Genomic DNA, 13,232 nt, shown 5'->3' with positions numbered 1-13,232 from the left:
GGGGCGATGGGGGCGCGAGAGGGTTGCCTTCCTCTGTATTAGGGGGCATGGGAGATCTCTCGAGTGCATATTAACATTTTGCAGAAGCAGGACATTGGCCGCCACGTCCCCCATGGCAGGTTAGGGCCTTATGGCTTGTGTGGTGTCAGGGTTGGGGGTAGTTTTACTGAGAGGTTGCATTATGGATCTGCATAGGGGGGCTCAGATAAGGACGATTCGCCTCAGGCAGGGGGTTGGACTAGGTCACCTAAGGAGATCCCTCCTAGCCCGAGTTCTGTTCTGCGAAATCCAGGCAGGGTCGCTACGCGTTCAGCCAGACTGGGCCAAACTGGACAGGTTTAAAATGCGACCTGAGGAAGGGCACTTGGGCAAGAAAAGACTGTTCAAAACTGCAAGGCTGAATCGATTCAACCTTGCAGATTAGACTGAACCAATAAGCAAGTGAACAGGTGTTCATTTTGATTCTGGAAATGCAGCCGTATGTCTGCAGTGCTCAGGCCAGAAACCGGGGGAAGCTACGGCATGTTTCCCTGCCTGGCTGGAGCAGACAGCCTGCACAAGGCTAGCCCTCTCACCCTGGGGGGTAGCGGGGTGCAGGGGGGGTTGAGTTAACTTGAATTGGGAGGGGAACTGGGAGAGAAGTTCAGTAAACCAATTTCACCTAAATAAATTCAGGCTGATATTACATTCATCCAGGTTCATCTTAAACCAGTTTTGGCCATTTTGAAAGCAGTTTATGTGCACTGAACTTCTGTCGTGTTACAGATTTGAACTGGTTTCCAATCACTTATAACTTCTGTCCCTAGCCTCCATGACCAAAGGCTTGTCCAACAGGTCTGCCAACTATGCACTGGCCCAACAAAAGATATCACAGAAATCCTTGACTTTTTAAAATGAAACGTTGGGCTTAATGAACAACCATGTTTAAGGAAACTCTTGGCTCAGAAAATTTCCAATTGTCTGTATTGAAAAACTGCAGAACTTGGTATACAACCTATTTTGCGTCATGATGTTACTGCCAGACATCTGGAATGGAGAATACCAGTACACGGTAGGAAAATTTGGGAGGAGGTGTATGTGTCAGGTAGACTCTCTAGCATGAGAACTGCATGGCGTGGACGCGAAACAATAGCCTTACAAATGCCAGCTGTGGACACACAAAGCATACAATCTGGGATAGGTTTTTACCCCTGTAACAGAACGGGCCTTCAAATCTAGAGAGACAAGGTTCTTTGGATAGATGTGATATCTTAAGCTATCAATTTAGTTGGTCTAATAAAAGATATGCCGCCTTCCACCCAAACAACCTTGTCTGCCTGTGGCCTTAGATCAGCATGGTTACAGTCAACAACCCTTCAAATCTAGTCTCCCAACTTGGGCCAACTTATTATAAGTTTGACTGCTTTATTTACCCAGTAACGAGGCCAAAACTGAACTTTTTTTCTTTCCTCAGTCTCTCCCCACCTATTTTGTCAGAGCCAACAACACCATCGTCTTCCTCACAACCGGGCCAGGAATCGGAGGCATCATCCACCATTCATTTCCCTGTTCCACACGGCCAAGACGTACTCCCATATTACTACTTCCTCTACAATACCTCCAAAACCGGAACCGGAGTTTTCCCTGCACAACTAAGTCTGTTATGAAGACACTCAACACTGGGAGCTGTAGTGCTTTCTACCAGCACATCTCACTTGAGTCAGCCACACTTCTTTCTAACTTGCAAACCAGGTCCTTGATTTGAAGGCTTCTCAGCAAAGGAATTCAAACAGAAAAACTTCCCTCTTCCCTCTCCAGGCTAATAAACAGTACTCAGCCTTTCTCCCTCCAGGCTGTAACACAAACAGTGCCTTCCTCCAGGCTACCAAGGCTCTCCAGCCTCATCAAGTTCCTTCTGCCTCCCTCATCTCGTTCAGCTAGCCCTTTTCAATGTTTCCAGCTGGGCATCTGACCCGTGGCCTGATCCCCTCCAGCGCCACTTCATCAGCAATACTATTAACAAGATGTGCTGAGACTGTGACCCATGACAAGTATTCTGCACTGATCGGCCGTCTGCTGGATGAATTCAAACAAAGATTTGTGGATTTCAGGGAACACAGCGATGAGTTGAAGCTGTTTGCAAATCCATTTGGAGCGGATGCCACCGATGCTCCTGACACGTTCCACATGGCACTAATTGACATCCCAAATAACGGTGCCTTGAAGAGAGCTTTTGCAGAACGTGACCTACTGCCGTGTTCTAGTGAATACGTTACATGGCACTCTTTCCCAAATCTCTTGAATCATGCACTTTGGTTCACTGCACTGTTTGGCAGCACGTATTGCTGTGAGCAGCTTTTCTCAAGAATGTAAATACATGAAATGCATAGGTCATTGCATGCTAATGAAGTAAACAGAGGCGGAGCTTGAGATAGGAGGAGATATGGGTGGAACAAAGGAGGAACCAAGGTGGAGGAAATGTTAATGGGCATGAACCAAGGTGTGTAAAATGTAAAAAACCCCTGCTGTTCAGTGCAAGATCCCAGTTGGTTGTGTTTTTTGGGACCTGGCCTGAAGCTGGCTCCATGTTGAATAAAGCTGTTGTGAGCAATGTGTGCTGGTGTTTGCTCCCTGCTTGCTCTGGCTAGTGACAAACAGGATCCACGCACAACTGGATTGTCGTCTCCCCAGTTGTTGGGCTCTGCATGGAGTCAGGGATCTAACAGCCATCTGATGCAAAATGTCTGGATAGTCAGCCACATGTGTGTGGCTATGCACCCAGAGCCAGAGTGCCTCTGGATGTGCAAATACTAAAAATACACTGTAGGTGTCCAAAAAGGCCACTTAGGCGAGCAGGAAAAAAGAATATGTCAAGGCCTAGGACTAAGCAGGCCAGCTATTGCAACGCTTACGCAATGCTCTTTGCAGCACAAGCAGTTATAGCATGGACAGGCAAAAGCACAGACAAGGGATGAGGAAGATGTTAAAAAGCTGTCTACTAAGTTCCAGTTATTCCAAGTGTTCAACAGGTAATCCCCAGAGCTGGTGTGCCTCGCTACTGGTGACATTCCCCAAGAACCAATTATACAAGGCGTGCTAAATGCACAGCAGTTAGGACAAAACATCTTAGAGACATTTGTTGCTGATCAACTTGTGCATAAAGCTGTCACCATACATGCACCAATCTCGAAGTTAAAAACTCTTGCTTCCAGTACAGTTAGCAACAGAAAAACACAAAACAACAGACCTCAGTCATCAGAGCTGATCGTGAACTTTTCAGACGCCTACTTGTATCTATGGATGTTGATAACCTCCTGAGGCAAGAACTCTCTACTGTACTGCTATCACTGGCTACAACAAATGGAAACTTGAGACCAGCAAACAAAGCTTAACTACTCTCCATTTTGGAAGAGAATATTTCGTAGCCAAGTTTGAAAGAAGCCCTGACTCCAAAATGTGTAGTGATTGATGGTGTGGCTGTGGTTCAGGCCATGGGAAAACCCAAGGATGCAGTGACTTTTGGAGACCACGTGGATGCTTTTGCGGTGAATATCGTGTCCAAGTTCAAGGAACCTTGCAGCAGGGTAGATGTTGTGTTCGACTGTTACAAAGACCCATTGATCAAGGATGTTACTAGAAAGTGTCGAGTTGGAAAGGAAGAAAATAAGAATTGGAAATAGCAGCAAGGACGTCATGTTGCCTGTGCAATGGAGAACAGTGATTGAATCCAAGGAAAACAAGGCATGCAAACACTTGTTAGGTTCCTCAAAAGGGAACGCTTACAGCAAACATTATGTGGTGACACAGAACTAACAGTCAGTTTTGGTAATGATGGTTATGCTGCCTCCTCAACTGCAAGAAACACGGCCCACCTCCACTCCACACAAGAGGTGGCAGGCATCCGCGTGATCTTGCTTCTTTCTGAAGCAAAGTCAGAAGGATATAACACAGTCATTGTCACAATGTGGTAGCTCTATCCAAGTAAAGCTTCTGCTGACCTGACCCAAAAGTTTGCTGCGTGTTTTCCACAACAACAAGCAGTGACACCGATGTCCTATTGCTAGTGATTGCATTCTGGCCTCGTCTCAGCAGTGAGCTGTGGATGAGAGCAAGCCCATCAAGAACTAACAATACATTGCTGTGCACAAGGTGGAGTGCTGTGATGAACTAAGGGACGGACTGCTGGGTTTTCATGCCATCGCGGGGTATGATATCACAAGCTAGCTTACAAGAAATTTCTAAAAAGTTTACTTGGAAGATCTGTGAAACTCATCTCAATCTGAAGTACCTCACACACTAGATGCCCAAGTACTGGCCATCAGACTCAAGGCCCCCCATGGAGGATGCCAGCGATTAACTTTCGCTCATTTTTTGACATAAGTAAGAATAATTTTTGATTGAAAGATCAATCGCCACAGGCAGGGCAGAGCTGTTTTTAATACTACAGATTCCCATTTGAAATGTCTAGTTTTCTCTTGTGAATTGGGTTTGCTGCGGCCCCCGATTGAGAATCAAGTTCTAGACCAGTGGTTCTGAACCAGGTTACACGTACCACCGAGGGGGTACATGAAGCCTCATCGGGGTACGTGAGATAGATTTCATACACCGTCTAACACAGGTCGAAGAGCCTAAAAAATGTCTTGACAATTTGAAATTGCTGGGGCCTTAGTGTCGTTAAAATGCACATGCACATGGAAACCAGATATCGTATTCCTGCTCCATGCCTCAACCTTGCACCAGAAACATTGCTCCAAACACCCATCACTCAGTCGTGTACAGTTAAGTCTTTGAACGTGGTTGTGCGTTCGAAGTTGTCGTGTTTGCATTTGAGTTTTTTACGTCATTTTTTTTATGCACGTGGCGGTTCCACACAAGTAACAATATACATCTGCTTTTTCCTTTTATTTTGGTAAGTACTTATGTTCAGTTTTACATTGTTACCAACCTATGATGTATATTTTAAGGGTTTTACTTTGCACTATTTTTCAGGGACTGAATTCTTGCTTCGTCCATCGATTTATCATGTCCAAGAAGTGTTATTACTAGGATCTGAATGTGCAGTTTGGCTTTACGTTTATGCTTGATACAGATGATTTACAGAAGCCACAATGCTTCCTTCACTCAAAAGGTACTTTGCAATGGATATATGAAGGAAAGCACCCTCCGCAAAGCCGCGCTGCTGCAGCAGGGCTGGGGGACGACGCTCAAGCGCTGGGGACACACTTGGTCACTCTGCTCCTGGAGGCCTGAGCCCATCTGGAACCGACTGCCCCGGAGCCGCCGGGGCGCGGCACTAACATCCGCCCGTGACCAACTTCCCCGACCGCGTGGCGCGTTAAGGCGGCTACAGTCGTATTTAAAAGCTCTCAGCCCAGACGGGCGTCCACCGCACCCAATCGACTGCCGGCCCGCGCAGCGCCTCCCAGCCAATGAACGCCGGCATGGAAAGATTAAGCGCCCGCCCCTTCCCTGGCCCCGCCCCCTACCTGCCGACCCGCGGGGCGTGGCTTGGCCAAAGGGCGCCTGCGCCGTGTGTGGGACCCGCTGTGCGGGCGCGGAGGAGCGCTGCGCTCCGGCCCGGGGGCAGCGGCGGCGGGAGGCGCAGCGCAGCTCCGGGCTCGGGCAGGGGCTCAAGATACGGCCGGGGAGGCAGCGCGGAGCCGTCCACCCGCCCGCCCACGCGGCGCTGCACGTGCCCCGAGCCGGCATGCGGGAGCCCCGGGGCCGCCTGCTCCTTCCCTCCCGACCCCAGCCCCAGAACAGCCGCGGACCCCCCTTCTCAGCGCCTCCTGGATGCTTAGTGTTACCTTTTACACGTGGCTATTCACTAATTACCGTACGTTTACATATTACTAATTAACGTTCATGTTGCTTACTATTCTAATTATTTCTCATTCTAGCGGTGCATGATCATCGTTACATTAATAAGATGATTTTTAACATTATTGGGCGTGAAAAACGTGCTCTGTATATCCAGCTTCCAAAACAGTTGCGTGGGCGCTAGAAACCCTGGGCTGGGCATCACTATTATTGCGGTACTACTCTATCATAATTATTCTTTATATAGTATTGTCATTATCGTGACTGGCTATATAGCATTCCTGTTTTTGAAAGCCGGTGTGTTTTCTGCGCTGGATGGAGGTGAACGACTTTTCTTTTCCCCTCCCCTTTTCTTCAGTTAACTCTGAGTCTGGGTCACCCGCTGCAATTCGCCCTCCGTGCATTTCTTGGTTGTGTCGGGGGTGAGTTTCTGGGGAGGTAAAAATCCTTTTAAAAATAAATACATAAATCTCTGGCTGCTTTTTTGGGGGCTGGGGAGAAGCCCAAAGCTGCCTGCGGGGCCCCGGCTCCTCCAACCCGCCTGCCAGGCTGAAGGTGGTTGCTTATTCCCAGTTCCCTTTTCAAAGCTAATCTAGACCCAATCAAAGCTTGTTACAAATGAATTACACATTTTGAATAGAGAGAATTTCATTGCATATTTGCTAATTAATATGCAAAATAATATTCTTCATCAAGTCCAGAGCCCTAAATAAAGGTCAGATTACGATGGGATTATGGGGCAAAATACTTCTTGGGCCACCCCAAACAGCCTGTTGGTGCCACAGGGGACTTTCCCGAAGCACCTTGACCGCAGTCTTGCCCGACCCAAAGTGCGGTTTGGCCGTGCTGGCTGCCAGCTGACACCCCCCGCCCCTGTACTAAATATATGGGCATGAGTTAGGAACTAGTTTTGGGGTTGGGATTATAGCCAGAAATCCTTCTTGGGCCACCCCATGACAGACCTGTGTGCCATCGGGGACTCTGCTGGACGTCTCTCACCAGTCTTGCCCGACCCAAAACGCGGCTTGCCCGTGATAGACTGCAAACCGACAGCGTGCCAGCTTCTGTGCTGAGTATATGGACCCAAATAAGGACCTGGATTTAGGGCTGGGATCACAGCTAGAAATCCTTCTTGGGCCAGCCCACGCCATGCCTCTGTGGCACATGGGACTCTCCTGGTTACCTCTGCAGAGTCCTGCCCGTCCCAGGAAACGGTTTGGCTGTGCCAGGCTGCCAGCTGATAGTCCGCCCAGATGCCACTAACTTCAGGGGCCTGAATAAAGAACTGGGATTTGGGCTGGGATCAGAGATGAAAATCCTTGTTGGGCCACCCCACGCTATCACTCTGTGGTACCAGTGGACTCCCCTGGACATCTCTGACCACAGCTTGCCCTGGTTTGGCCCTGCCAGGATGCCAACGGACAGCTCCCCCCAGCCACGGTACTAAATATGTGGGTTTGAGTAAGTAAGTGGATCTTGGGCTGGGATTATGGTTGGAAATCTGTTTTGGGCCACCTCACAGCATGTCCCTGTTGCACCAGGGGACTCTCCTGGTCATCTCTGACCAGAGTCATAGTATCATAGTACTTGGGGGTGGAAGGGACCTAAGCAGCTCATCAGGTCCGACTCCCTCCCTCAGGCAGGAATGGGTGCCAGGATCATATCACCCCAGCCAAATATCTGCCCAGCCTCCTCTTGAAGACGCCCAAGGTAGGAGAGCACCACCTCCCTTGGGAGCCCATTCCAGAGCCTGGCAGCCCTAAGTGTAAAGTAATGTTTCCTGATGTCCAGCCTGAGCATTTTCTCTAACAATTTGAGGGTGTTATTCCTAGTAACCCTGGGTGGTGCCTGGGGGGAACAGAGCTTCCCCCAGTTCTCTCTGGTCCCCCCTGGGGTGTTTGTAAATGGCCATCAGATCCCCCCTTGGCTCTCTCCCCTCAGCCTTCTCTTGTGGAGGCTGAATAGGTTCAGGCCATCTAGCCTGTCTTTGTAGGGCCTGCCCTGCTTCCCCATGAAAAGGTGGAAATGTTGGGGATTGAACCCAGGACCTCATACATACAAAGTACACACTCTACCACTGAGCTACATCCCCTTTCTCTCTTGCCTGCCTGAAGACATGGTTTGGCTGTGCCAGGCCATGAACTGGCAGCCCCCACAAATACTGTCCTAAGTATATGGGCTTGAATAAGGAACTGGGTTTTGGGCTGGGTTGACAACAGGAAATCCCCTTTGGACCACCCCTCACCATGCCTCTGTGGCACTGGATACTATCCCACACCCCCCAACCGGAGTCTTGCCTGGCCCAAAGTGCAGTTTTTGCGTGCCAAGCTGCCAACTGACAGCCCCCCCATGCCCACTGTACTCAGTACATGGACCCAAATAAGGACCTGGTTTTGGACTGGGGTTACGGCTGCAAATACTGTTTGGGCCAGTTCCCCCATCCCCACTGTACCAAGTAGACAGGCTCAAGGAAGGAATTCCTTGTGGGCTGGGATTAGAGATGGAAATCCTTCTTGGGCCACCCCACACCATGCCTCTATGGCACCGGGGGACTCTCCCAGACACCACCTACCAGTCTGGCCCGGACCAGAGCGTGGTTTCTTCATACCAGGCTGCCAACTAACAGCCCCCCATTCCCATGGTACTAAGTATACACGCTTGACTAAGGACCGGGCATTTGGGCTGAGATTACAGACTGAATTGATGACCAGTGTCTTGCCTGGCCCAGATGGTGTGGGGTGGCCCAAAATGGATTTCCAGCCATGATCCCAGCTGTTACCAGATTTGCCTGTCACTTTGGGGTGTGCTCATTTATTAGGGGTACATTTCTAGGGTCTCTGCAATTCTATCAATGTGCTGCTTGTGTTACCTGTGTTTCTGTACGGAGCTGTATCTCTGCCTTCTGCAAGTCCTCACCCACAATGGAGCTATCTTGCAGAACTCCGTTTCAGTGGGGCTGGGTTCCTCCAGCCACTAAATCAGTCAAATGTGCGCGCGCGCGCGCACACACACACACACACACACGCCACTAAATCAGTCAAATGCACACACACACACTAACATGACATGCCTGACCCAGCCGGGTTGATCAGCATGTACAGGCTGACACCTTCATATGCCAGGAATCAGTTCATTAAGGTAACACTACACTGCAGTCAGACACCAGCACACAGTGAACAGAATCCCTCTGAATCCGGCTGGGTGTCCAGCTGACACCCTCACGGGCCAGCTTTCAGTTCATTAGCACCTGAAAGGGACTGAAGGAAGGGGACTTAGTCCTATCACTGCTGAGGCCAGCCTATTGAATTGTATTGCTGAGGTGAGCCCATTGAACCGTACTACTGAGGCCAACCCATTAAATTGTACTACTGAGGAATGAAACCATATTTAGGTGTTTGCCTTCTCAGAATTCTAGGATTGTAAGTATAATATGAAAAATAATAGTATTGATTCAAATTCAACTTTTAGTTGTAATTGTAGTTTTTGTAATACTAATTCTTATAGCATTGTTTGGGAAGGAAGTGCATTTGGAGCATTGTTTCTGATATATGTAATTATTGTGTTTTTAATGTTTGTGGTGTTTCTTAAAGCTAAGCAGTGTTATATGCGTAGCAAAGAGTTTTAAAATAAAATTGTGTTGTATGAATTAAGTGTGTAATCCTTGTGAAATCGTGCAATCAGCTAACTACTCCCTCAGCCAGTGCATCGAAATGAATCAGTAAATTGTGTGGGATTTTCTCTATTCCATAACCCACTAGAGACACGCTGCGTCAGCCTCCAGGTGTGAGACAGGGCTGGGCTTGCACACGACCTGATGGTGCTCACAAAGAGGGACTCCAACCAGGACTGGACCCTGCCAGGGTTTCCCTCCAGGGCACTGTGACAGCGGCTGAGGAAAGGGACTCCAACAACAGCTCCTAACAAACACCATTTATTGTCTGTGCACCAGAGCTGCGGCTGAAGAGGATCTTTCATGGATATCACATGCTTACTGCGCCTTGAGGTAGTGCTCCTCTGCCATCCTCATTTTACCTTTCCTGCCTGGTTCCTTAACCATAACGGCACTATCTCTTTCGTTTTAGATGAACGGACTGGAAGACGGACGGATCTTGGTTGAGCGACTGTGTGCTGAGATTAGTCCTCGAGAGCTCGATGTCTTCAAATCCCTGAGCGGTGGCCATGGAGAGGACAGAGACGTGTCCTGTTTTCTTCAGCCACAGAAACAGACTCAGAGGAAATCAAGAATTGCAGCAGGGGACATTTAGGTTCGATAGAAGACCTTTCGCACTATATGAGGGTGATTTTTTTAGGTTTTTGTGAGCATGGAAACGGGCTACCCAGAGAGTTGTGCAATCTCCATGCTTGCCAAGGCGTGAGAGCAGGGTCGATGCTTGGCTGGCCGGGTTTGTAGGGGTGATCCTGCCTCGAGCAGGGGGTGACTGGACGGCCCCGACGTCTCTTCCAGTCCCGGGTTTGATGATTCGGTGCCCTCTCGGTGTCCTACTAAAGGGACAGGAGCAGCGGCATAAGAAGATCAGATCAAACCCGTTTTGTCACAGAAGAGTGAAAGACATGCTCCATTTGTTAGAGAGGCTCCATGGCCTCGTTTGGAAAAGGGGGGTGAAGTAGCAGAATAAAAAGTCATTTGGGGAGCTTGAGGTGACCAGTTCATACAGACATTTAAAAAAGTAACTATAAAGCAGTGCCCACGCGCTAAACACCTTGGAGATTGGCAGTGTGCTCTCCTGACACAATGTGAAGTTTCATGGGTCTGAAGGCTGATAAAATGGTACACTTGAAGCACTAATTCAGATTCATAGATGCTAGGGTGGGAAGGGACCTCAACGGATCACCGAGTCCGACCCCCTGCCTGGGCAGCAAAGAGCGCTGGGCCAGACGCCCCCAGCCAGGTGCCGATCCAGCCCTCTGATCACTGCTGGCCACCACCACTGCTGCCAACCACCGGGCAGTGTTCGCCACCCCCACCTCCACTGCCGCCACCCCGCTTGCTGCCGCCACTCCAGGGGATGACAAGGTCCAGCAGTCACAAACTCCTGCAAGATTGCTTTAGGGTGGCATAAGGAAAAACTTCTTCACTATCCGAGCCCCCAAGGCCTGGAATAGGCTCCCCCAGACGTGGTGCAATCACCTACTCCGGACACTTTCACAAAACACTTATCCTGCTGGGATCCTTTGACCCTGGCTGACTTCCTACCCCGGGGCAGGGGGCTGGACCCGGTGATCTTACCAGGTCCCCCCAGCCCTAATGTCCGTGCAATTGCATCTATGAAAGGATCTGCTTTCGGTCTGCGGTTTGCCAGCCCGCAGTCTAAAAAGGTTGGGAGCCGCGGCTCTAGGGGACGTTCGCATCATGGAAATCCTAGAAGAGAGGGGCTGAGGGGGCCTGCAGAGGTCACCTCCAGTCCAGCCGCCGCCTGAGTCAGCATCAGCCCTGTCCAAACCAGCCCAGACAAACCCAGCATCCAACTTCTTAGCCAAACTGCACAAGCCTGACACCGCAGCAGACATCGCACCTGATCCTGCCCCAGGAAAAGCAGGGGGCCACGGTGCTCGTCCGCTGGATGCTGCGACAGGTTGTTAATCTACACCCCAGGGATCCCAGGCAGAGGCCAGGATCACAGTACGAAGGCAGGCAAAGCTCCCCAGTCTGTCCTGGTCTGACCAGGGGGTCAGACCCATCCTGGTGCTCAGGAGGAATCCCTGGGACGGAGTCGAGCCCCCTGGAGATGCCCCGGGGCTGCAGGGAGGGGGGTCACCGGTGGGGCTTGGGCTTTTTTGGGCACAGGGCTGGGGAGTGCAAGTAGGAGAGAGAGGAAGAGATGGGGGTCCACCCATCCCCCTACCCCATGACAGCCTGCCCCAGGTGAGCAGAGGCACCCCACAGCACCCCCTGCTGGACAATGATGGTATAGCACCCTCTGCCCCATTACAGCCCCATCACACCTGCCCCACGTAAGTGTGGACCCCCCAGTCTCCCCTATAGGTGTGCCTCATACGTACCCCAAGTGGAGCTGTGCCCCCCAGTGATGATGCCCCTGCAGGGCAATGAGGTATCACCCCTCCCTACCCTGGCTCCCTTCACATCTGCCCCAGGTGAACACAGATCCCACCCTCCCAGCACCCACTGCAGAAGCATGCAGGCATAACACTCCCCTGCCCCTACATGGCATGAGCAATATAACCTCCCCGACCGGGCTCTGGATGTGCACTCACCTCTGCAGTGCTCCCTGCAGTGGGTGTGAGGGTGTAACACCCCCTGCCAGCTACCACAGCCCCTGGGTCTGGGACAGACACCAGCATCTGCACAAGGTCAAGGTGGTGCAACCCATCAACCCTCAGAGGGGACAAACAGCCTGATTCCCCCATGCTTGGCTGGACAGATGGTGCCCAATGCCCCACCCCAGGCCCAGCACACACCACCTGTCCTGACCCTAATACCTGCCCCAGCACCGCATGTTGCAGGGATGCTGGCAGGGGTGCTGTCACTGGTGTGGAGAACCTGCTCTCCCAAGGGTGGGGAGACACCCCCCTGGAGCTGGCACCATGCACAGGCTGCCCCCCACTCCCCCCTCACCTCCATGGTGCCGATGGGTGGCTGTGGTGGGTGAGGGCAGGAACAGGCCAGACGGTGCTGGCTTGGGGCACCTGTTGAGCCACTTGCCACTTGCTCGCCCAGACTTGCTCACGCTGTGGTGCTGGCTCACCCAGCTCCGTGTCCTGCTGTGGGAAGAGGGCACAAGGGGTGGGAGCAGCCAGTCAGGCAGCAGCAGGGTGGGTGGATCAGACCCCGTCCTGCTCCCAGGGTTAGCAACAACCTCTGGATTGTGGTGGAGCATTTAGAAAGGGAAGGGGCTGGGAAGTCACAGAGAGATCTGCCCTGGAAAGGTTGTGGGCCCAGGTCTGTTCCCACTGCACAGCTCGGGAGAGGACACAGAGATCAACCGCAGGGGGGGCACGTCCAGTTCTGGGCTTTAGTAGCAGGGAACGCATGAGAGAGAATCCAGCGAAGGGGAGGAGGGCAGGGGAGCAGCACGCACCCCGCGGGGCACAGCTCTGCACAGGCTGAAAAGCAAAACAGGCCAAAAAGGCTCCGGGGGTGGCAGAAGCAGGTCCTTGCAGACCCCACTGGGCAGGGCAGGTCTGGGAGAGGGGTGATGTGGTGGTGAGGAAAGGCGAGGTCAGGGAGGAGGGTAGGGAATGCTTCCCCAGCCATAAATGCACTCCTCCTCCCTGCAACTCAGGGCTCATACACCAGAACCCCTGGACCAGGAGGAAGGAGAAAGCTGGGAGGCAGCGAAGAAAAGTGCCCGGGTGTCACTTGAAGTCCGCTGTGTGGGGGAGGGCACCCTAGCGTGAACGCACTTCTTCACAGGCTGCAGGAGTGGGTGAAGCTCTTCCCACGCACAGATGGA

At 51.4% G+C, this 13,232-nt stretch overlaps 2 long non-coding RNA genes and 1 other non-coding gene across 3 annotated transcripts; 1 reads left to right on the top strand and 2 right to left on the bottom strand.

Moving 5' to 3' along the window:
* Window positions 1–5,531: 5,531 nt before the first annotated feature.
* Window positions 5,532–10,451, top strand: LOC132246478 (uncharacterized). Its single transcript, XR_009457802.1, has 3 exons — window positions 5,532–5,815; window positions 9,558–9,802; window positions 9,882–10,451. It is a non-coding gene; the product is annotated as an uncharacterized LOC132246478 (long non-coding RNA).
* On the bottom strand, window positions 7,820–7,891 carry TRNAT-UGU (transfer RNA threonine (anticodon UGU)). The gene has a single exon. It is a non-coding gene; the product is annotated as a tRNA-Thr (tRNA).
* On the bottom strand, window positions 9,715–13,232 carry LOC132246479 (uncharacterized). The gene is made up of 2 exons (XR_009457803.1): window positions 12,395–13,232; window positions 9,715–10,302 (listed from the first exon to the last, which is right to left on the bottom strand). It is a non-coding gene; the product is annotated as an uncharacterized LOC132246479 (long non-coding RNA).

The sequence above is a fragment of the Alligator mississippiensis genome, chromosome 16, assembly GCF_030867095.1.
Source record: "Alligator mississippiensis isolate rAllMis1 chromosome 16, rAllMis1, whole genome shotgun sequence".
In the NCBI taxonomy this organism is placed as follows: Eukaryota; Metazoa; Chordata; order Crocodylia; family Alligatoridae; genus Alligator; species Alligator mississippiensis.
Note: the sequence above shows the minus strand (reverse complement) of the source record. Positions and strands in the feature narration are given on the sequence as shown.